Source organism: Lissotriton helveticus, chromosome 6, assembly GCF_964261635.1.
Source record: "Lissotriton helveticus chromosome 6, aLisHel1.1, whole genome shotgun sequence".
Lineage (NCBI taxonomy): Eukaryota > Metazoa > Chordata > Amphibia > Caudata > Salamandridae > Lissotriton > Lissotriton helveticus.
This window is the reverse complement of record NC_136067.1, coordinates 1,073,031,025-1,073,056,023: the sequence shown is the minus strand read 5'-3', so window position 1 is coordinate 1,073,056,023 and position 24,999 is coordinate 1,073,031,025. Positions and strand designations below refer to the sequence as shown.

At 38.6% G+C, this 24,999-nt stretch overlaps 1 protein-coding gene and 1 long non-coding RNA gene across 5 annotated transcripts in view; one reads left to right on the top strand and one right to left on the bottom strand.

Moving 5' to 3' along the window:
- SMOC2 (SPARC related modular calcium binding 2) overlaps positions 1-24,999 on the bottom strand; it is a 1,417,970-nt gene that overhangs the window by 352,291 nt on the left and 1,040,680 nt on the right. The window lies entirely within an intron of this gene.
- LOC144763269 (uncharacterized) lies at positions 6,637-14,720 on the top strand. Its single transcript, XR_013596202.1, has 3 exons — positions 6,637-6,760; positions 13,692-13,767; positions 14,673-14,720. It is a non-coding gene; the product is annotated as an uncharacterized LOC144763269 (long non-coding RNA).

Genomic DNA, 24,999 nt, shown 5'->3' with positions numbered 1-24,999 from the left:
CGCCAGTAGGTATATATAGTTAGGATTTTTTCTCTATGGGTTTTTTGAAAATTCTATGTCTAATAACTTTGGCGTTTGTGGACGGAATTGGCTGAAATTTTCTGGAAAATGGAACATTTTGTTTCTGAGCAGCCACTGGAAATTTGGGGGGAGTTGGTCCAGGGGGGGCCGAGAAAAAAGGGGGGTCCCAAAACGTGTTTTTAACATTGAGTTTTCCATAGGGCGGTTAGCCTCACTTTTAGCCCGAACGGCTGAATGGATTTGCACGAAACTTGGCAAAATTGTAGGGACTGGTAGCCCGATGTGCCTTTTCTAGGTCTCAATATATGTGCTTCAGTGGATTTTGAGAAATTAACGTTCAAAAAAAGATATATATCTGTAACAGCGGACCAGGCAGCGCCCCGGTACGCGTACTTGACGCGTAACGGAACTTCGCGTAGCGAAGTTGATTGGCTCTCCGGTGTCTGTCAACATTCTAAACAGTCCGGAGCGGCCGCCATCTTGTCTCTCGGTAGGATCGAGAGACAAGAGGAGGTCAAAAGCGAAGGGGCAAATGACCTTAAGGGGGCATAGTAGATACTCCCTGACCCCCTAGGTTTGATGTGGAGGCTTTAAAGGGGCCCCGCTAAGCAAAAAAAAAAAAAATTTTTTTTTGTTTTTTTTCGTGGTTAGCGCCCGGTACGCGAACCGGGAAGCGTACTGGGGAGCGTATCACAATAAAAAATGAATGATAGACTTTTCAAATGCTGTATGTTAATTGATTGTTGGTTTTGTTGATTATTTTTTTTTTTTTTTAAACTTTTTTTATTGTGTTTCATAATTTATTAAACTTTCTAACATTTCATTGTCAGAAATTTCATAATCATGGAATATAGATTGTAGTCTCTGAGGTTGTAAAATGTCCTCATTTGCAAGGAGGTTATCTACTGCTTGCACACATTGCAGTAGTTCTTGGTCCCATGTTTCATCCATAAATTCAATCTCATTTGGATCAATGATTTCTGTGTTGGACTCTGGAAGGACAATTTCAAATGAAATGTTTTGTTCACTTTCCATTTTTCCTGAAATTTGCATAAAAAAAATATATATTAGTAGAGGTAGGGCACTGTTGGGATTAATTTTAGATAGGCAGTTTTTATCAGAGAATTTATCTTTGGGCAGTGTATAGTATCAGAGTGGAAGTAGGAATATAAAAAAGTGTATCTAAATTTATAAGTACTACAGAGGGATAGTATATAACTAACAGAAAAAGTTTGCCATATTAACTTAAAGTGCACAATATACTTCAGTTTTAAAAATAACAACTTACCTTTAAAAAGAAGTTGAAGTTATTAATGAAAATCCAAATGAAATGTACACCAGGAAGTAGTAGTCAAAATGGCTGTGTTTCCTTCTCTTCCTTTATATATATTCGGGTACATAACCAATCAAATATCATGTAAAAAAAGTAGAAAATGAAAGTAACATTTTAATTGGTTGTCAATTCCAACACTTCAGATGTGTTTTGTGAAGTAATTTACCTCACGGTATTTAGAGAGGACTACAGGCTAAATGGCTAAATGGAATTCCAATCAAATTTGTGAAAATGGTAGGGATTGGTATGTAGTATGAGCTATTCTATATTTGGTGAAATTGTCTCCAGTGGCTTTTCTGTGAACTACTTTCCCACCTTTTTTGATGGTGTGCTTCCCAGGAAGCGACCCGGTACGCGAACCGTTGAGCGCCTCGGTTCGCGGACCTTAAGCGTTCCGGGAGTCCACCATTTTGTGTTTCGGTCGAATTATGATACAAGATGGAGGGCAAATAATGTTCAGAATGGGTAGAAGGGGGCACGGTAGACTTATCTTGACCCCCTAGGTTTTGTGAGGGTGGCTGAGGAGGCCCATATGTGCGGAAAAAAAAACATTTTTTTTAAAAATTTCGCGAGGTTAGCTCCCGGTACGCGTACCGGGTAGCGCACCAGGGAGCGTATTTTGTTGAAAATTAGTGAAAATAGTTAGAGTAAAAAAATAATTGTGAGTGATTAGATGTAGGGTAGCTCTGAGAAGAGCTTTTGGGTTTATGGTACATTTAGGTACTTATAAGTAGGTACCAATGCACATTCTTAAATTCAGAGTGAAAACTCTGTTGCCCTCATCTGAGAAGTGAACTCCATCTCCTCTGTAGATATCTTGCATGTAGTAACGCAAGTTATTGTTGTACAGGGAGCCCATTCCATGGTCTCTCATGTAAGCTGAAACAGATTTGTTTACATGCTTCCTCGACTTCTCAATTTGTGGACAAAATTGGTTTGACCACCTCCATTTCTGTCTTTGGCATATATTTGAATATACCAAGGCAGTCTGAGGAAAAAGTGCCATTAATTGCTCAAAGGTGTCCTTTAAAAGCATTTCCAGACCTACACCAGTCAAAGTGCCCAAGTCATTACCTCCACAGTGCACAATTAACAGGTCAGGTTTTGGCAAATGCATAAAGGTTTTCACCAATGGTATCAATTGGTGACATTTTAATCCTCTCTGGCCAAACCACTTAATTTCCACATCTTGTAAATTGAGGTTAGGTAAATTTCTGCTTTCAACGTACCTTTGAGCCCAGTGAATATAACTATGACCAACAATCCAGACAGAAAACATGGTGAGAGAAGGTTCTCCTGCAGTCAGATGAAGTGTGGCAATGAAATGGCAGTTGAAAAAATGTGAGTTTGAAATGAAAAAAACTGTGGAGTTTCTGTGTTCATGAAGTAGTAACAGTGATTGGTGGATTTTGATTGATGAAAACAGAAAGTTAGGGTGTAGAGATGTGTTCTTTGAAAGATGTATTTTGAGTGGTCAATAAAAAATCATTAAATGAAAGAAAGCACTGGATATGCAGGTGCACTGAGAGTTCAGAGTTCAATTGCAACATTGTTGTGTGAATTTGCAAACACCAGAGTTTCTCCAAGAGGTGGTTGCTATGGAAAATAGGCAGAAAGGGCAGAGGGGGAAGGGTTTTCATTTGAAAAAAAGTGAGGGAAGAGTTTTGATTGGGTGACATGAGAAATATGTGTGAAGAATTACACCATTTCTGTGCTTTTGATAGCTGCAGACTCTGGAGTGCATACCTTTTGCTCTGCTGAAGACAAATTGGTGTGTTTCTGAGACTGTTTTCAAACTCAAAGTATTTGCTAAGGTGAGAAAATATTTCTTTACTTTAGATAGAGAATAGTGTGCTTTAAGGAGAAAATTATGATTTATGTGGCGCAATTTGCTAGTAAATATGCTCTCACATGTGCATGGAAATTTTTGATTTTGAATGTTTCTGTTATATAGCCATGTTAAAAGTGACTCAACCATGCTGGAAAGTCAATCAAAAAATGATTTCATGTATTTTAATGACATTTTAAGTCATTTTCTGATGTGCAGTGTTTAGAAATTATGATTTGAAAATCGTTTTTGTGGAAAAGGAATTGTTTTTAAAATCATGACAAGGAAATAATGGTGTATGGTTATTTATAAGGCAATTGACTGTCCTTGATGTTATTTTTCTCATTTTAGTGTAAGACCTTTCTCTGTGGCGCAAATTGCTTGTAAATATGCTCTTACATGTGCATGAAAATTTTAATTATCAATGTTTGTGTTACATAGCCATGATAAAAGTGAACCAACCATGCAGGAAAGCCAATAAAAAAACGCTTTCATGTGTTTCAATGACATTTTAAGTCATTTTCTCATGTGCAGTTTTTTGAAATTATGATCTGAAAATCGTTTTTGGGAAAAAGGAATTGTTTTTAAATTCAAGAGAAGGACATAATGGTGTATGGTTCTTTATAAGGCAATTGACTGTCCCTGATGTTATTTTTCCCATTTTAATGTCAGACCTTTCTTTGTGGCGCAAATTGCTTGTAAATATGCTCCCACCTGTACATTGAAAATTTTGATTTTGAATGTTTATGTTACATAGCCATGTTTAAAGTGACCCTACCATGCAGGAAAGCCAATCAAAATACGCTTTTATGTGTCTTAAGGACAATTTAAGTAATTTTCCCATGTGTAGTGTTTTGAAGTTATGATTTGAAAATCGTTTTTGAGGTAAAGGAATGTTGTTAAAATTTATGTTCGCCATATGCCCCCAAATTTCTTTCTCAGGGTTGCAGCAGGGTGCTCTTGAGACACCCCTGCACTTTTGGAATAAATTCCTAATTTGTGATGAGCAAATTGTTAATCGCAAATTGCACCTTCATTTATATGAGCCTCCTAGCCCATGGAAATGAATGGGTAATTTGCAATTAGCAATTTTCTCATCGCAAATTTGGAATGGTAAAGAATCGCTATTTATTCCTTAAAATTCGCTTTTTTGGAAATGCAAAATAGTTATATGATACATATGGCGGTTGATGTCTAACAAGATAAGAAGCTTATGGATACATTTATGATGACTGGTGCAATGAAGTAGAAATCACTTACTTCATTGGTAGGCCTTTACAATAAATTATCTCCTCTGTATTCTTCATCAAGCATAACTTTAATCTGCAATCCTGAGTAGGCCTCACCTTAAACAAACCTCTGGATAGGCCACATCTTATTGTCATCCTGATTTAATCATTTATAATTCTAGGGACAGATTTATGATAGGTGTATACCTCTTTTGTGCCACTTAGAAAACATTGTCCATGGGGAAATGAATTAAAATGTCATTAAGACACATGAATGTGTTTTTTTTAAACGTTTGCAATTTTTTTGGGTCACTTTCAACATGGGTATGTGTCTGAAACAGTCAAAATCTAAATTTGCAATGCACTGGTGGGAGCATATTTACAAGGAATGTGCTTCATGGGGAAAGGTCTTATAATGTAATATGGGAAAAATGACATTAGAGATACTGAAATGCCTTATAGAGAAGCATACACCATTATGTCCTTGTCATAAATTTGCAAACCATTACTTTTCCCCAAAAACGATTTTCAAATTATATTTAGAAAACAGTGCACATGTGGAAATTACTTAAAATGTCAATAATTCAAAAATTGTGATTCCTTAAATGCAATGTATAAAAAAAAAATATGTAAAAAATGATATTAAGGATTTGGAAACTACCACCAACTTGTAGTTTGTGGTAATTTGCGAATTCTTTTCAAAAAGAATTTTTTTTTTAAAAAAAAAAAGGTCCCATATGACGCCCATACATGCCATTAGGGCATGTAGGTGTGCCATGTGCTCCCAAATTTCTTTTTCAGGGGTGCAGCAGGTTGTTCTTGAGATACCCCTGCACGCTTGAAAAAAATCCTATTTTGTGATGAGCTAATTGCTAATCACAACTTGCAACATTAATTCCTATGAGCCTCCTAGCCTATGGAAATGAATGGGTAATTTGCAATTAGCAATTTGCTCATTGCAAATTAGGAATAGTAAAGAATCGCTATTTATTCCTTAAAATTTGCTATTTATAATATGTAAAATATTTTGATGATACATATGGCAGTTCATCTGTAACAAGATAAGAAGCTTAGGGATAGATTTATGATGAGTGGCGCATCCCCAGGGATGTGACAGTCATCCTGCGCCACTGTTCCGCCACCCATGGTGTGCTGCATTTACAATGCGGCGCAGCATGGGGCAAAAAAGGCACAGATGTGTGACGCATCTGTGCTGTAAAGGTGGCGCATTGCTGGAGTTGTATCGTAAGTGCGATGCAGCTCCAGCAAGGATCAGGGGTGCCCCATCTATACAATGCTGCGTCAAGACCTATGCCAGCTTCAAGCAGGTGCAGGGTTTTGAAGCAGCTTTCTCCTATCTGATTGTAAATGCGGCACACCATGGGTGGTAAAGCAGTGGTGCACATTAACTGGTGCATGCCTGGGGATGTGCCATTTAATATAAATCTGCACTTTAACATTTGAGTATGTGCAGGGGACACAGAGTCGTTGAGGCTTATCCAAGGTTAAGAACAGATGAGTCCTGTCCAGTGAAAAATTAGACATAGGCTTCACCTGCTCAGCATCGCTGGACATGGCTAAATAATAGCTGCAAAATGTTACTCTTGTTAAATAATTTTACTATTATAATCTGTGAGATTTGTCTCTTACTCTGCAACATCTCATTGTTGTTGTCTTTCTTTAAAGATAAAGACAACCTCAACATGAGCGACAATCTGCAATCAGTTGATTTTGACCTCATCATTGAACTTGTAATTGAAACATCAGTGGATGTTGATCCATTGGATGATTTAAATCCTGAGGATGAAGAAGAGCGTGATGAGGATGCAGATTTGTCCGAATTATATGATATAGGATGGGAAGATGACCTGCTTGAGCCTTTGGAATTATAAACATTTATTTTTAAAATTTATAATGAATAAAAAGTAAAAAGGTAAACCGTTTAATTTAAAAATAAAGACACCTTCAAAAACAGGTTATGTGTAGTGTCTTCAATAAAATATTAAAATATGCTCATAAAATTAGATCAGATTCACATATAAAATAGCATAGGTAACATAAATATAAATCTCATTTCTTTTCTGCTACTTCTGTATTGTAAATTTGCAAGGACTAAAAAATCTTCTATTTAAAATGTCAAGTAGTGTGTTATGTTTTTGATCACTATTACTGATTTACTGTTTGATAATATTTTTTTATTAACATTTTTATTATATTTTTCCTCAGATTCAACTATGCCTACAAAAATAAGAGAGATGAAGGCTGCAAAACGTCAAAGACAGCAGGAGAAAAAAAAAATGCAGCAGTCCTCTAACAAAAAGATTTCTCAAGCGATGAAGAAAGCACCGGGTAAGAGCTCTAAATATTTCATAAAAAATATTTCAAATAAAAAAAATATTAGTACAGAAAATGTTTCAATCCATAACAACACAAGTAAATCAAATGGAAAGAAAAGGACAAATGAAAATGTTACTGCTAGAGCAAGAGATAAATCTGTGCATGATAGTAGAAGGAAACAACAGTTTACGGAGATTCGTAAACGAATGTTCCGTAACAGGATAATTGGCAATTTGTTAAAAAATATTAAGAAAGGTCAACAGAAATTAGTTTTTTATAGGAGAAAAAAAAAAGTTGAGAAAGTTATTGATCAGGCTTTTGAAATTAAACGTAAGTTATTTATTTTGATAATCAATAGAATTAGGAAGCTAAACAAGGCAATTTTTGATTTCAAAAGAAATAGTAGATGGAAGAGAATAGTTAATCGTAGTAATTTTTGTGAAGTTTTTTCTGGAGAATGGATACATAGTTCAAGCTGTGAGGCATTTTTTAATGAAGAGAGTTATTTCCAGGATAATGATTTGGTGCATGCAGTTGACATCAGTGGTCGTGCTTATGAAGTGAAAGATGGTTGTCCAGTTGAAAAAGAAAAACTTGTGACAACAGAGGCAGAAGAGTTGTTAGGTAATGAGGTTTTAGGAAGACGTGCTAAGGGTCCTGTGTACACCTGGAAGTGTAGTAGTATTTGCAGTGTGCGACAGGATTCTATCAATTTGCTTTGTGATTTTGTACGGTCATTTAACAAGAAAAGTTTGAAGCAGAAAATGAGGTTGTTGCAAGAATTAGATCCTTGCAGAGTGAGAGAAGTGACAGGTTTGCATGGTCATTCACTGGCTTGTCTTTCCAGGAGAGTATGCCAGAGTGTTTTTCATCATTTCAGGATGCTAGCAGTGCATCATAACAAAGTGAGGAAGTTAGTTAGACTGTTGTATTATGCTAAGAGTCCAGCAATTATGCTGAAACAATTATGTGCTGCTCTTCTGCATGGTTCTGAAATAGATGTGAGGAATATATGTGAAGAAATTGAGTTTTGTTACTTTGGAAGTAAAGAGGAGAATGTTGAAATTGAGCAAGAAATAGAGGGTCATTTGGAAGATACTGTACATGTTTCCAGTACAGATAATTTCCAGAGGGAAATTGCGACGTTTGACATGAAATCAAGTGAGAGGCCTAATTTCACTTGTGTGTGTTGTCGACGCACTTATTATAAGAATCAGACTAAGTTAGTGGATTTATATGCAAAAAGTGAAAGGGAAAATAATAGTGAATGGAAGGATTTTGCAACATACTTGATGGTAGAAAATTGTTTTGATTTGGGATTGGATCAACGTGTGTGTACTTATTGTTGTAACAAATTAAAACAAAACCAGATGCCTGCTAGAGCAGTTCATAATAATCTGGAATTGGTTGAGATTCCTTCTGAATTGAAGGACTTAAATACTTATGAATCTATTTTGATTCAAAGTATCCATCCCTTTCAGGCTATTGTAAGAATGGAGCCAAAGACAGGGAAATTGCCTCCATCAGATTTACAGAGAGGATTAAAGGGAAGAGTTGTTTATTTGCCTCTAGATTTGAAGAAAAACATTAACACAATTGGAGTAGAAAAAGTGGAAGAGGAACCTCTGGTTATCTTAGTTAATGGGGTTCCGACAAAGAATAAGAAAATATGGCAAGATTTAGTAGATGTTAGGAAAGTTAAAAAGGCAACATTGTATTTGAAAAAAAATAATAAATACTATAAGAATGTATATGTTGAAGAAGAGGAAGTAAGTGAGGAAGAGGATAGCGATTTGTGTGCTGGTCAAATTGAGAAAGTAGAACTCTCTACTAGTGAGGAAATATATGAACATTATAGTGTTCATCCTTTGCATTCAAAGGAAGTCATGGGGAATGCTATTGAGTTGTTTCAAATGAAACAAGCCAAAGGGAGTCCCATTAGTGTTTGGGAGCAAAGTTTGGAAGCTCGGTGTTTCCCACAGCTTTTTCCAACAGGTCAGGGAGGAAGATATGATGAGCGACCTCATCAAATTCCTGCTTCTGAATACCGGACTTTGCGATTGTATGCAGGAGATGCTAGGTTTCGACAATGCATTCCATATTTGTTTCATCTCCTGTTTGAAAGCGATCTGTCTGGACTGTCATATGCAGTGAACCACATCTTGAAAAGTGGTATACACATGCAAAACATCTCGGCAAGTGATTTTATGGATAAAGTGAATGTCCAAGATAGTATTTTGGATTCTCACCTGATTAATCTCATGGCGTGTCAGCGTGGTACTAATGAGTACTGGTACCGTCGTCATGGTGATTTAAAATGTATGCTGAGGAACTTAGGTACTCCCACATGGTTCCTCACTCTGAGCTGTGCCGAGTATGGCTGGGAAGACTTACTTGAATTTCTACGAGAGGCAAATGCTAACGTAGAAAACATCGAATTCAAGACACCCGGAGAACTGTGCTCTTTGGATCCAGTCAATGTATGTAGGTACTTCAATCATAGATTTGAAGCTATGATGTCTTTCATCATGAATAAGAAGAATCCACCTCTTGGAGAGGTGTTGGATTTCTTCTGGAGAAAGGAGTACCAAGCAAGAGGTGCTCCTCATATACATATGTTGCTGTGGATCAAGGATGCACCTAAATTTGGAACGGATCCAGATGACTCAGTGATGAGTTTCATCCAACAGTATTCTACGTGTGCTGTTCCAAACGCAAAGGAGAAGAAAAGCCTAAGAGAAAAAGTTCTGCGTTTCCAAAGCCATCGATGTGGAAAGTACTGCCGTCGTAAATTCCGAAACAAGGACAAGTTCTACACTAAATGTCGTTTCGGCTATCCACGACCGGTGATTTCTAAAGGAAGAGTAAACAGTTTGATGTCTTCGCTGCGACACAATGTCATGAAGAAATCACCTAAAAACACTTACAATTTGAAGAGGAACGAAGAGTCCAAGTACATCAACGACTACAACCCGGTGATTTTGTCCATGTGGAATGCTAACATGGATATACAGTTTGTGGCTGATAACTGTATGGCTGTGGCTCGGTATGTGACGTCTTACATCACCAAAAAAGAGAAGACAGAATTGAAGGATATGTGGGAGGACATTTCCCATGAAAAGAGCCTCAGCAAGAAGTTGTACAGTTTCAGTCTGAAGATGTTGTCGCATCGAGAAATCGGAGCGTACGAATGTTCTGACCGGTTGTCTTCAGCAAGTCTCTATGCCAAGTCCAGGAGTATCGTTTGGGCGAGTCTTGGTCTTGCTGCAACGCGTAATCGAGTTCTCAAACCTGTGCGGGAAATTGAGTATTTGGCGGAAAAGGAGCCAAACAGTACCGACATTTTGAAGACCAACATGTTGGATACATATTATCCAAATCGAAGCAGTCACCTCGAGAATGTTTGTCTGTATGAGGTTCTGCAAAATTACATGTTCAAGAGGAACATCAAAGAAGATACTGAGAAAGGAGTGTATGCTGTAATAGGAAGTGAGGGATGTCTGGTGAAGCAAAGAAAATGCCACTTGATAAACCATCGAAAATTGAGTGGCGAATCTCCTGAAAAAAAGGAGTTTTTCTATTTAGCACTTTTGCAACTTTTCAAGCCTTGGCGTGCAGAAGAGGAACTGCTTGGAGATTTCCTCTGTTATGAAGACTCTTTCAATGCCGCCAAGGAGACCATAGAATGTCCTGCTTTTCCCAAATATGTAGAAATGTTGAATGCGGAAATTGAGCAGGAAGCAACAATTGCAGCCGAGATTGCCAGAGACAGTTCTCAGGACAGTCAGAGTTCTGCTTCATTGAGTCAGGATCCACTAGGAGGACCTCTTATTGAAAATGAAGCTGCCACTGCTATGAATGAGGTGGAAAGAGCCATGGCACATGCTCAAGAGGATGTGGTTAACTTAGAAGAGTTGGAAAGGCAACTCAACGTTGAGCAGAGGAAAATATATGACGAAGTTACCATGCAAATTGATCATGGATTAAGTCATGATAAGAAAGAGTGCTCATGTACGTCGTTGAAGCCTGTCCGACTGTACGTGAGTGGAGAAGCGGGAACTGGAAAAAGTTTCCTCATTAAAGCAATTTCATGCTATTTGCAGGAAAGGACAGAGTCATCGCTGTCTTGTGTTGTCACTGCTCCAACTGGACTGGCAGCACATAATATTAAAGGGATTACTTTACATCGTTTACTGATGCTGCCAGTGGAGCATGACAACAAATTAGAATATCACAAGCTATCTGGAGATGCTTGTTTTGAAGTTTCAAGAATCTTGAGGAAAATGAAACTTCTTATCATTGACGAAGTAAGCATGGTTTCCAATGTCATGCTTGCCTTTGTGCATTTGAGGATGCAAGAAGTTCTCAAAACAGAGTATGATGTGTTATTTGGTGGCAAACACATCATTGTTTTCGGAGATCTTCTGCAGCTGACACCAGTGAAAGGACAACCTGTGTTCAAAATGCTCACGCATGAAGATACCAGGAAGTGCCTAGGCAGCATTGGCAACGTCAATATATGGTTAAACTTCAATTATGCTGAACTGCATGAAAATATGCGTCAGGCGAAGGATGAAGTTTACAAGACTATTCTACAAGATGTTAGAATTGGAAAAGTGACCGAGCATGGAAAAGAAGCTTTACATGCACGATTACTGTCAAATTTATATCCAGAACAAGATGTTGTGCCTGAGAATATTTTTCAGAAAATTACTGATAAGAAATCTGGAATATGTTTGATGCCAACTCTTGCAGAATGTGCCAAATTTAACAACAAAATGTTGCATTTAGAAAAGCAAGAGATTGTGAAAGTGGAAGCTATTGATAGAGTACAGCATATGGGATCAACAATTATTTTGTCTGAGAATCTGAAATCAAAATTGGATTCATTAGAGAAGACTATATCTAAAACTGCAGGTTTTGAAAAGACTCTGAATGTGTGCTTGAACTGCCGTATAATTTTAAGAAGGAATTTACATGTTGAAAGAGGTCTGGTAAATGGATCAATGGGTAATGTTGTTGATTTTGTGAAATACAGAAATAGAGATGGAATTGAATTTTTAAAAATTAAATTTGATGGCATTGAGGAAGTACAGCTAATTGCTCGTTGTTCTGCTAGATTTTTGCTTGTAAAAGACTTATATGTTCGCCGTAAGCAGTTCCCTGTTTGCTTGGCATATGCGGTGACAATTCATAAATCGCAAGGTTTAAGTGTAGACACTGCATTGGTGAATATTGGCAGTTCTGTGTTCAAGGAGGGTATGGCATATGTGGCATTGTCACGAGTTAGAACTTTATCGGGATTGTACTTGATTGAGTGTGATGTCAGAAACATTTGTGCAGATCTAGATTGTGTTAAGGAATACAATAGGTTAAGAAGAGAGTATGCGCCACATTTGCCTCAGTTTCCTTTGTTTGAGAAACGTCTGGTAGGCCGGAAACGAAGAAATGAGAACAATACTGGGGAGGTTGTAGCAAAAAGACAAAAAGTGAATGAACCTAAAATTACAAGCAGAAACAAAGAGGATTCTGTTGAAGATGTTGTTGGTTTTCAGTTTGAAAACAGTTCTGGTGTCAACTGCTATGCTAATGTAGTAATGAATGTTTTGTTTTCTCTAAAAAATGTAAAAGAAGAGATTGTGGTCAATTCTGATCAAAGATTTTGCAGTTTGTTGAATTCTGTGTTAGAGAAATGTAGCACAGATAGAACAAAAATAGAAAGTGTGTCTGAAATTCGAAACCTGTTAGACAGATGTTCAGGGCAAACACAATTCTCTCAAAATATTCAGCAAGATTGTCAGGAGTTTTTAATGTATATGCTTGATGTATTACATGCTGAAGGTGTAGATGTAGATCAGCTGTTTGGGCTTTCTTATCAATGGCAGCATGACTGCGAGAACTGTATGGTATCAAGTACTACTAGTGTAGACTCAGAAAGATTTATATATTTAACTTTGCCAGACAGTAAATCAGTCTCCTTTAATAAGCTAGTAAACGCTGCTAATCACAGCATGGAGTGTAGCCAATGTAAATCTGAAATGATGTCCACATTATTTATACGAAAATATGGCCAGTACGTCATTTTAATGTTCCAACGATGTAGGCCTGATGGAACAAAATTGACAACTTTAATAAAAAAATTTGTAGCTTCGCAGTTGTCAATATCAGGAAGGACTTTTGTAACTACAGCAATTATATATCATGACGGCCCTTCAATATCATCAGGACATTACACAGCTTATTTAAAGTCTAGAAATGGCTGGTCATTCTGCAATGATTCTGTTTTAATTTTCAAAAAAAAATTGCCGTATGACCTTAAAAACTCTTACCTGGTGTTTTTAAAACCAAAATTTTAGGAAAATAATCTCGGGATATGATCTGTGGAATTTCAAGAAGTTCTAATGGCTCCTACACAATTTGGCCTTGAGGATAAGTGTAGTTCAGAGACATAACTTCTAATCAAAGGATTGGACATTATGGAGATGTATGTGCACTTTAAATGAGTTCAGAAAAATTGTTTCTTTTCATAAGCTAATTGAAGCAGCCAATCAAAACATGGAGTAGAGGGAATGTAAGTCTGCAATGCTGTCTACTGTTTTACATTGCTTTGTGATTAAAAGTGATGTAGAGAATTAAATAATTGTAGTACTCATAGAGGTAGTGTAAGTCTGCTTCATATTAAGCAGTATCAGTGTCATAGGAAATGTAGAACATGACTGACCAAGAAGGGGAAGATATTATTATTCCAGGATTGTGAAAATGATCTTCAACATTTTAATTCTGAAAGTTGCGGAAATGCCAAATGATGGGATTGGCTTACAAGAAATCCAAGAGTTATAAATATCTCTGACTAGATTTGGCCTTGTGGAAAATAGTGGTAGAGAGCAAGAAGTCATTTATTGCATGTAACGTGTTTTTAAAAACGATGGAGCTTTTCTTTCAGAAAGTGGCGGGCTGAAAGTAATAACAGCACAAAAGAGTGTAAGCTGTTTATAGGACATCCTTGGACGTCATGGAAAGTAAGTTAACTTTAAGGAGTTCTGAATTTTATTTTCTGATGTTGTATGGGTTTTTTAAACACAATCATTTTGATTGTGTTTTTTTTTCCCCGCTGTTACATGATGAATACCTTCAAGTCACTGTTTTTAGTGAATTTTGATACATTCTGAGAACAGCAAAAATAAACCATTTAACATGTATAATTAATTCTGTACTGTTTGCATTTATGATGTATATGTAGAACTGTGTAGGAGGCATGGAGAAGGTGAGTTTTCTGTAAGTGTTAAATTTATTGTATGCAGTGCTGCACTTCTACGTAATCTTTCATATGCTGGACTACATCTGCACAATGAGATACCTAAGCAAAGGAAACACAAGTGATGTGATTGTGAAATGAGCAAAATAAATTGCACATATTTCAATTACATCACTTGAGTTTCCTATCATTACGAATCACATTGTGCAGATCAAGTTTAGGTCTGTCCAGGGAAACATAGGAGGTTTCTACTTTGTTGAAGAGTGCAGTGGACATGACTCACTTCATTAGTAGACTTTCACAGATATTATCTCCTCTGTACACTTCAACAAGTGTAAATCTCATCTTGAACTCTGAGTAGGCCTCACCTCAAACAAATCTCTGGATAGGAGACATGTTATTGGCATACTGAAGCGACACTTTTCTGAAACAAGAGCAATGCAAAAGATGCACCATGTTTTAAGATAGTCCTCACTTCATCTGCATCAAGATACTGTTAGTTTAAAATGTATATCTTTAGCATTGTGTAGAGGACCTGGAGAAGCAGAAGCTTCTGTCAGTGTCAAAGTTGTTGAAAAACTATTTGTCCTTCAATATTTTCCCTTGTCTTTTGTAATTTTTAAATACATATTTTAATTTTTTTTTAAATGTTGGTTCTCTCTTTCACAGATTGAAAGTATAGAAATAAAATGTGATTAATTTAACAGCAATTACAAGGTAAATAGTTGTACTCTTTTCGTTACATTTCTATCACATTCACCTACTATTAGATCCACTGCTTCACTTCTTTAATCCTCAGTTTCCTGCCTTTGCTACTTTCCTCATTCCTTTCTCTATTACCTATTTACTCAACTCCTTCCACTCTTTTTCTCAGTCCCTCTGTTCTCATAGTTTCTCAGTCTTGTTCACTCACTCCATCTCTATTACTCTTAGTGTCTGTGAATTACTTTCCCAACTTTTTTTTTTTGGGGACCGCTTCCTGGGAAGTTGCCCGGTTCGCAAACCAGCAGCGTTATGGCAGTCCACCATTTTGTGTTTCGTTCGAATCAAGATACAAGATGGAGGGCAAATAATGTTCAGAATAGGTAGAAGGGGGCACGGTAGATGTATCTTGACCCCCTTGGTTTTCTGAGGGTGGCTCAGGAGGACCATAGTTCTTCACTCTTGTTCACTCTCTCTGTTTCTATTAATGTCACTGTTTATGACTGATCAAAAAAATGTTTTTTAAAAAAGAACAGTAACTATAAGGGAAGGAAATAGACAGTTATGTTAAAAGAAAGACAGCTAAAGGGAGTAAACTAACGATACTGTTACCTACAATCCACTGCTGTTGATGTTACTGACCATGTCATGAATGATGTAATATGTGAAATCATCAACAGTGGATTGTAGGTAACAGTATCCTTATTTTACTCCCTAGAGCTGTCTTTCTTTTAACATAACTGTGTATTTCCTTCCCTTATAGTTACTGTTCTTTTTTAAAAAATATTTTTTTGGTTAGCTTCCGGTACGCGTACCGGGTAGCGCTCCGGGAGCGAACTAAGAGAAATACAGGTTGGCAGAGTTCCAAATTTTCTACTAATTTTTTTATAATGGGGAGTTAGTTCTGAAAAGAACTTTTTTTTTTATGTTTTTGTTGTTTTATATTTTTTTTAGTATTTTTTGAACATTTTTTTACTTTTTTTGTATTTTCTGAACGTTTTTAAAAATTTTTTGGTTTTTTTGGGGGGGGGGGAAACAAAAACGATCCATTATAAAGGGCTCAACAGGAGCAAAAAAAAAAAATGAATTTATTTTTTGGTGCGTTTTGTGCAAACATTAATATGATTTTGAATTGCTCGCAAAATCAAAGTGATGCTACTTTCTCTGTAGCAGATGAAAGCGCCACATTCCACGCACACTTGTTTTACGTGACCAAACAACATTTGGATGTTTGCAATCACCTCCCTCGCCTCTGGTCCCGACACCTCTGGAACCACCGATCTTCTTGCCATTTGGAGGGGATGTTGTTGTTGGTCACGTAGCTGGGCAGCACTATAGTTATTTGGGTGCCACCTACTCATATGCCGATGCATAGTATGATTCCCATAACTATATTTTTTATCGGTGCCCCTTGACAATCTGTCACCGCATATGCGGCAAAACACGTAACGAGCATTCACTTTCTTTTGCCCCTTAGGAATTCTGTAGAATTGCCAGATATAATTCTCCTGTCGATTGTACCTCCTGGGCTCCTCTGGCAAAAACTCATGCTCTTCCTCCTCTTCCTGTTCTTCCTCTTCTTGCAGAATTACTTCTGCAGGTGGTCCTCTCTTTCTTGGATTTGGTGGAGGTGGTGGGCTAGCACCAGCTGAAGCTACTAATGAAGCCATCACAAAGTCTCAATAAAGGGTCTTTCTCTCAGCAAGATGAAAGTCAGAGTGATGAAAGAAGGAGGGGTTTTCATCATTTGGGAAAAACAAAAGTTCTAAACCAATGACAAGTGTCCATTTTAGATCACATGACCTTGTATTACATCATTAGGAAACCAAAAGTGAAATGAACCAATGAAAAGTGTTATTATCGAGTCACATGACCTGCTATGTTTACATTACGCGGTCGGCGCCGCGCCGCGGATCGCTTCCGGTTCGCGTACCGGTGCGCTTCCGGGTACGCAAACGTAGCACGTAATATGACGTATTACGCGAGAACGCGAAACGTCATGCTGACGCGAAGCGTCACCATGTTGTTTTGTAACGCGAGAGGTGCGCAAAAGGAACGTTTACCAGTTCGCGTACCGGGTCGCGCCTCCGGATTGAGCTAACGGGAAGCTAACCGGTACGCGTACTGGGAGCGAAACAAAAAAAATACAAAAAAAATTGTATAAAAAACATGTAAAAAATATTTTTCTTTTTAAAGAATAATACATTGTAAAGGTTTTGATATTAGCTATTAAAAAACCAATGAAATTCACTGAAAAAACCATAGGTTATAGACCATATATAGTTAGGAATTAGCATTTACAAAACCTTGAAAATTCACTGAAAAAACCATAGGTTATAGACCATATATAGTTAGGAATTAGCATTTAAAAAACCTTATTTTACTCACACAAAACCATTGAAATTCCATATATAGTTAGTTGCACTAACTATGTATCGCGCACCCGCAATCCACTGCTGATGATGTCACATATTACATCATTCATGACATGGTCAGTGACATCACTGATGACATCACTGATGACATCTCAAATGACATCACTGATGACATCACTGATGACATCATCCAGTGACTGTGTGTTTCTGTAAAGTTTAAATATGTTTTAGATATTGAAGAATGAGTAGATGTATAACTGTCTGGACGAAGGATTTAGTAGGTGCATGACTGAATGTATGAGTGAGTGATTAAATGTGTCTCACTGAGTGCATGGGTTAGTGACTAAACTGTCTTAATTTGTGCATCATTATGTCTGTTGTTCTGTAAACTACTGCATGTGTTGATCAGTAGCTATATGATTAACTATATGGGTTATTGATTGATTGTCCAAGTATTTGTATGGGAGACTGAGTGTGTGTGTGGCTGGCTGGGAGGTGTGTGACTCTGTGCAGATCAATGTGTACTTGTATCAATGATTGTATAAGAAAGTAAGTATGTGTTACTATATGTTTGAAAATGTAAGGTGCTCTATGTTTAACTGTATAGACAAGAAAATGGAAGTGTGATTGATTCTTTACAGGACTGACTAGGTGTGTGAGTAACTCCATGGATGAGTGGCAGAGTGTGAGTGTCTGTATAGGTGTATGAGTGCATATGATAGTGTTGTAAAGATGAGTGATTGTATGTATGAATGATTGTATGGGTGAATGAGTGAATGTGTGTGTAGACGTAGGAATCAGTGAGTACGTATGTAGTAACTAGTATTGGTGTGTCAATGGTTTCAAAAATTATACTCTGTATTTAACACTGGGTGAAACAGAGGTTATATTAAAATGTGAGGAGATGCATTGTATTGTCACATGAATGATATCATCAGTGATGTGGTCATTGATGTCAAATGAGATGTCATCAGTGATGTCATCAGTGATGTCATTTGAGATGTCATCAGTGATGTCATCAGTGATGTCACTGACCATGTCATGAATGATGTAATATGTGACATCATCAGCAGTGGATTGCGGGTGCGCGATACATAGTTAGTGCAACTAACTATATATGGAATTTCAATGGTTTTGTGTGAGTAAAATAAGGTTTTTTAAATGCTAATTCCTAACTATATATGGTCTATAACCTATGGTTTTTTCAGTGAATTTTCAAGGTTTTGTAAATGCTAATTCCTAACTATATATGGTCTATAACCTATGGTTTTTTCAGTGAATTATATATATATATATATTATATATATATATTTATATATATATATATATTCACTGAAAAAACCATAGGTTTCAGGGACGTTATAATTAGTTGGATATTTCACTCTTACAAAACCAAAGAAATTCCCCTGTTATAGTTAGGTGAGCTAACTATAACTCGCGCCGCCACAATGCACTGCCGATGATGTCACATACTACATCACTCATGACATGGTCAGTGACATCACTCATGACATCACTGATTACATCTCAAATGACATCACTGATGACATCCAGTGACTGTGTGTTTCTGCAAAGTTTCAATATGTTTAATATATATAGGGAAAGGCGTATTGATGAATGAGTGGGTGTATAGGTGTCTGAGTGGATGATTTAGTAGGTGCGTGACTGACTCTATAAGTGAGTGATTAAACATATCTTACTGAATGCATGGCTTAGTAACTAAACTGTGTGAATGCCTGTATCCGTCTGTCTGTTGGTGTGTAAGCGGCTGCATAGGTTTGCGAATAGCTACATGAGAGTCTATATGGGTTATTGATTGGTTGTCTGAGTATCTGTATGGGTGCCTGAGTGTTTGTGTGGGTGGGGTGTGTGTGACTCTGTGCCTAGATGTGTGAGTGCATCTGTGATGAACTGTATGGGTGGGTGAGTGTGTGTATGGGTGTGTTAGTGAGTGAATGTATATCTCAGTGGTACATGTGAGAGTAACTACATATGTGAAAGGCAGTATATATGTGTGTTGGAGTATATAAATGGCTATAAGTGAGAGTGTGTGATTGTGAGAGTGGCTGTATGGATGAATGTGTGTATGTATCAGTGATTGTATAAGAGCGTAAGAATGTGCTAGTATTTGTATGAGTAATTGAGCTGGTGTGTGTATAACTATATAGGTGAGTAAATGGCAGTGTGATTAATTATTTGCATGACTGACTAGGTGTGTGAGTACCTCTATGGGTGAGTGGCGGTGTGTGAGTGTCTATACAGGTGTATGAGTACATAAGATAGTCTTGTACTGAGTGACCATAAGTATGAGTGACTGTACTGGTGAGTGAGTGGATGTGTGTGTAAACCTAAGAATCAGTGCGTGGGTATGTAATTATTGGTGTTGGAGTGTCGATGGTTTTGAGAATGGCAGTCTGTAATATAGAGTGGGTGTATCAAAGATTATATCAGGGTGTAAGAAGATGCATCAAATTATCACGTCATTTGAGATGTAATCAGTGATGTCATCAGTGATGTCACTGACCATGTCATGAGTGATGTAATATGTGATGTCATCAGCAGTGCATTGGGGGAGCACGAGTTACAGTTAGCTGAACTAACTATAACGGGGGAATTTCTTCGGTTTTGTACGAGTCAAATGTCCAACTAACTATAACATCCCTGAAACCTATGTTTTTTTCAGTGAATTTCTAAGGTTTTTTAAATGCTAATTTCTAACTATTACGTGCCTTAAACCTATGGTTTTTTTCAGTGAATTTCAAAGTTTTTTTTAAATGCTAATTTCTAACTATAACGTGCCTGAAACCTATGGTTTTTTCAGTGAATTTCAAAGGTTTTTCAAATGCTACTTTCTAACTATGCCTACAGAGGTAGGACATGTGATGAAAGAAGAAACAAAGGACAGAAAGAAAAAAAGAAATGCATAAAGAAGCAACAGAAGTCCACAGAGACAGGAAGAAGCAACAGAGGAGCAGAAAGAGGCCTTGTTGCAAAATCATCCTGGGCCCACAACTTTTTCAGACGGGTACTGGTGGTAACTGACTCAGACTAACCAGGCCTAGAGCCAGTGCTATGCTAAAAGGCACTTAGAATACAGTGAAAACACCTACATGCACTAGGGAACACTATGCGTTGGGGTACCTCTGTGATTAGCATGACCTTCTCTGTAAGACCCTAGGACATAATAGGGCAGGGGGATTAAAACTATCTCCTAATACGCACCACGGGGCGCGTTTGCACACTCGTGAAGGGAGGGGGGGCCTGAGGTGACATGTGTGCAAGCACGCCCTGTGGCACGTTTTAAGTTGGGAGATTGAGTCCCCTTGAATCTTGAGAGTCCCTGGGTCCAACAAGCCAACCATGTACCTCCAGTAAGCACCACAGAGCTGCTTTGCAGAGAGGTGGTCCAAGGCCATGCCCCATTTTACACCTCTCTGCAATGCAACTCTGCGGCACTTACTGGACATAACTGCTGGATTAGTTGGCCCCCAGGGACCCTCAGGATTCAAGGGTACTTAATTCCCCAACTTAAAACACACTACAGGGTGCGTTTCCACACTTGTGACATCACGCCATGCCCCCTACCTGCACCACTGCACAAAAGCACCCCCTAGTGTGTTGGAAATTGGGGGATTAAGTCCCCTTGAGTCCTGAGGGTCCCTGGGGGCCAACTAGCACACCACTTACCTCCACAGAGCTGCGTTGCAGAGTGGTGTAAAAAGGGGCATGGCCTGGGCCACCTCTGCAACGCAGCACAGTGGCACCTACTGGAGGTAAGTGGTGGGCTAGTTGGCCCCCGGGGACCCTCAGAATTCAAGGGGAATTAATTCCCCACTTACAACTCGCCAGAGGTGTGTTTTCACCATGGTGAAGGAAGGGGGCGGGTTCTGAGGTGACATGTGTGCAAACACGCCCTGTGCCGTGTTTTAACCCCTTGCATGCTCATGACGGAACGGTTCCGTCATGAGCGTCGGTTGAGCTGTGCTCATGACGGAACCGTTCCGTCATGAGCCCATAGGCTCATTAGAACCTTCAGCACAGCGCGAAAATTCGCGCCGCGCTGAAGGGGTTAAGCTGGGGAATTAATTCCTCTTCAATGCTGAGTGTTCCTGGGGCCAACTAGCCTACCAGGTACCTCCAGGTTGCGCCAGGGAGCTGCGCTGCAGAGAGGTGGCCCAGGCCACTCCCCTTTTTACACCTCTCTGCAACGCAGCTCTGTGGCGCCAATTATAGCATGTGTTCAATAAAAGGTAGTTTGCCAGCTGGAAGATGGTATAATGATATGGAACAGAATGGGACTCACTTTGGCTGTATTTACCTTGATCACTAAGCACTGCAAAGAGAATTGTTCAGTTTTCCTCTGCACTGTAAATCTGATCTGCATATTAAAACTCCTCCACCCATTTTCCTTAGCCAGCCAACACATAAAATTGAGGGCCTGATTTAGATCTTGGAAGATGGGTAATTCCATCCCAACGGTGATGGATACCACGTCTACCGAAATATCACTCCCATTATATCCTATGGGATTGACATTTCCGCGGATGGGAAATTCGTTACCATTTTGACGGAGTAACCCCTTCACCAAGATCTAAATCAGGGCCTGAGTATCCTAAAGGAATGAGAAGAACAAAAACAGGCTGAGAGCAGTTTGTAAACCAAGTTTCAGATTGAAAAAGTTGGCCTAAGTTGTGACTGTTAAACAGATCCACAGTTTAAAGGTGCATGTTGGCTGTTAAAGATGCGAGGCTCAATCTTTGCAATCTGATTGAAGGTAAGGACCTGTCTGAAGTTGTATCAATTATCTATGTTTTTTTTCTTTCAGATGATATGAAATTTTGAGTGCCTGATTTGAGCATTTGCAAACTAAGAACCAATCTTAAAAGCAATGGCAACAGTTAGACACAAAGGGCAAGATGTATCAAGCGTTTTCCCCGTTTGCAAACGGCAAAAAGCCTTTTGAGATGTATCATCCCAAAAGGCATTTGCAAAATAGGGAATCACAAAAATTGTGATTCCCTATGTTGCGAATGCATTTAAGGAATCTCAATTTGAGATTCCTTAAATGAAATGCAGGAAGCATTAAAAAATTGCGACCTGCTTTAAGTAATTGCAGTTTACCACCAACTTCAAGTTCGTAGTAATTTGTGATTCCTTCCAAGGTGTCATGTGGGCATGTATGTGCACCACATGTGCACACTTGCATATTTCAGGGGTGCAACAGGGTGTCCATTTGGTACCCTTGCACCCTTGAAATTGCATGTGAAATTTGGGATTACCTATTGGGTTCTCGCAAATTGCGCATGCAATTCCCATACAATAGGAATAAATTGAAAGCCATTCTTATTTGTGACTCGCTAACTGCGAGTAGCAAATAAGGAATATATAGGAATTGCAATTATTATTGCGACATTTACATACATTGCATTTTGCAATTCCATAATAGCGAATCCGTAAAATTCGCATTATGGAATTGCAAAATCCAATATTGACACATCTAGCCCAAATTCATTTGTCAGAATGATCTCAAATTACAATTCAACTCAATTCATGTTTATAGAACATATTTGTCGGTAAAGCATTTACAAATACACTGCAAGAGTTTAAACCCTTCGCTGCTAGAACTCCCCCATGCTAAGCCTTTTTTGGGCAATTTAGAGTTGTTTGCACTTAGGCCCCTGTAACTTTTTGTCCACAGAAGGTATCCATGCCAAATTTGCCTCCTTTTCTTCCAACATCTTGAGGATTCTAAAGGCACCCAGTGTTTGTGGATTCCTGTGGATGGGACCTATAAATAAGCCAAAAAACAGCTCAATTGTGGACTTTTTTAAAAAAATTTGAAGAAAGTGCTGCATAAGAAAGCGTCTGTTTTTTCCCCTGCAAATGGTATCAACAAAGCGTTTGTGGTGCTGAAATCACCATCTTGTAAGCTTTCAGGGACAAGCAGACTTTTGTCATAAAACCAAAATGTTTTACACAGTTTTGCCATTTTACTGGGACATAGCTTATTTTTGCTATGTTTTGAGCTTTCAACCTCTTTCAAGTTAGTGGTAGAAATGAGTATGAAAGCAATAATGGATCCCACAAAACTTTAAATTTCTAGTAACTAGACAAAATTCTGAATTCAGCGAGGGGTCATTTGTGTAGATCCCTCAAGTTTTAAAAACTAACAGTTGAAAAATAAAATATATTGAAATGGAGTCGAAAAAAGCAGATATTTGTGCCAACATTTTCACCTGTAACTTCTTATTACAGATTTTTTAAAGCAATATACCATTACATCTGCTGGGCCCTTCAGGTTGTGGTGTACATAGGACTTGTTGGTTCACCACAAACCCAAGAAACCCAGAGCCAATAAGTGAGCTGAATCTTGCAGTGGTTTTTCATTGTGTACCGGGTATGTAGCAATTCATTTGGTAAAATATAAAGAGTGAAAAATAGGTAACAAGGAAACCTATATATAGTTTAGAAAAAGTGGTTATTTTCACATCTCCAATATTGTGGCTACCCATAAAAATATGTGAATTAGAGGTCATTTTTCAAAATGACTTATTTTTTACAAATTTTCTTACATTTGGAAGACAGAAATGCATAGAAAGTCAATTGGTAATAACACTTTTTCTACTATTCTGTATTACCCATAGTCTCCCAATAAAAATGCTACCCCACTTGTGTAGGTAGGCATAGTGTCTGCAACAGGAAACGTCCCAACACGCAACATGGACACATCACATTTTTCCTGTGAAAACTGACCCTTTTTTTACAATGTGCCTAGCTGTGGGTTTTGGACTGTAGCTCTGCCGGCACCTAGGGAAACATAGCACACCTATACATTTTTTAAAACTAGATACCCAGGGGAATCAAGTATGGGGTGGCTTGTGTGGCTCTCACCACGTTGTGTTACCCAGAATCCTTTGCAAACCTCAAACTTAATCCAAATAAACTACATTTTCCTCACGTTTCTGTGATGGAAAGTTCTAGAATTTGCAAGGAGGCACAAACTTACACCCACCAATCATTCACCAAAGTCTCCTGATAAAAATGGCACTTCACTTGTGTGGGTCGGCCTAGTACCCACAACAGGAAATGGCTGAAAACGCAACGTAGATCCATACTAATATTATAAAGAGAGAGCCCAAACATTTGAGGCGGGTAATCTCAGTAACCACAGCACCAATCACAACACCCAATACAGCGTTGGAAAGGGCAGTTGCAGCAAAAGGACATAGGCTATGCAGATGGCCACCATATATTTCTTTTTGTGCAGTGTTTTATATAGCGCAAACTTGACCCGAACGGAATCAGGTATCAAAGCGCTTTACATAGCACCAGTTACGTTACATGAGGACACACATTCATTTTTGTTAGGCACTGGTAGATTAAGTGATTTGCCCAGAATCACAGGATGTTTGGCGTCCTTACCAAGACTCGAACCCAGATCCCCAGGTCCGAGGTCAAGCGCCTTAGCCATTAGGCCAACTCCTCTAAACATTTAAAAGGTAAAAGAACCGTGCCAGCAAAGTAGTCCCTTGTGGGCGTGTCTGCGTTGTGCTGTGGGCGTGACTAACGCTGGGGGCGTGTGGTACGGCCATCACATCGTGGACTGTGGGCGTGTGCTAAGGGCGTGACAAACTTTGGGGGCGTGAAAAACGCTGGGGGTGTGTGTTCACCCTTCATGCCATGTGAGTCTACATACAAGCGCCAATTACGTTGCTGCGCAGCATCAAGGGGCACGCTGGGGGCGTGAGAAACGCTGGGGGTGTGTGTCCGGCCTTCATGCCATGTGGACGCAATTGCGCCGCATCAAGGGATACGCTGGGGGCGTGAGAAACGCTGGGGGCGTGTGCTACGTTCCGCCCTTCATGCCATGTGGGTCGTACATTAATCAGAAGATCGTCTGCTGTGGCTGTCTGCTGGGG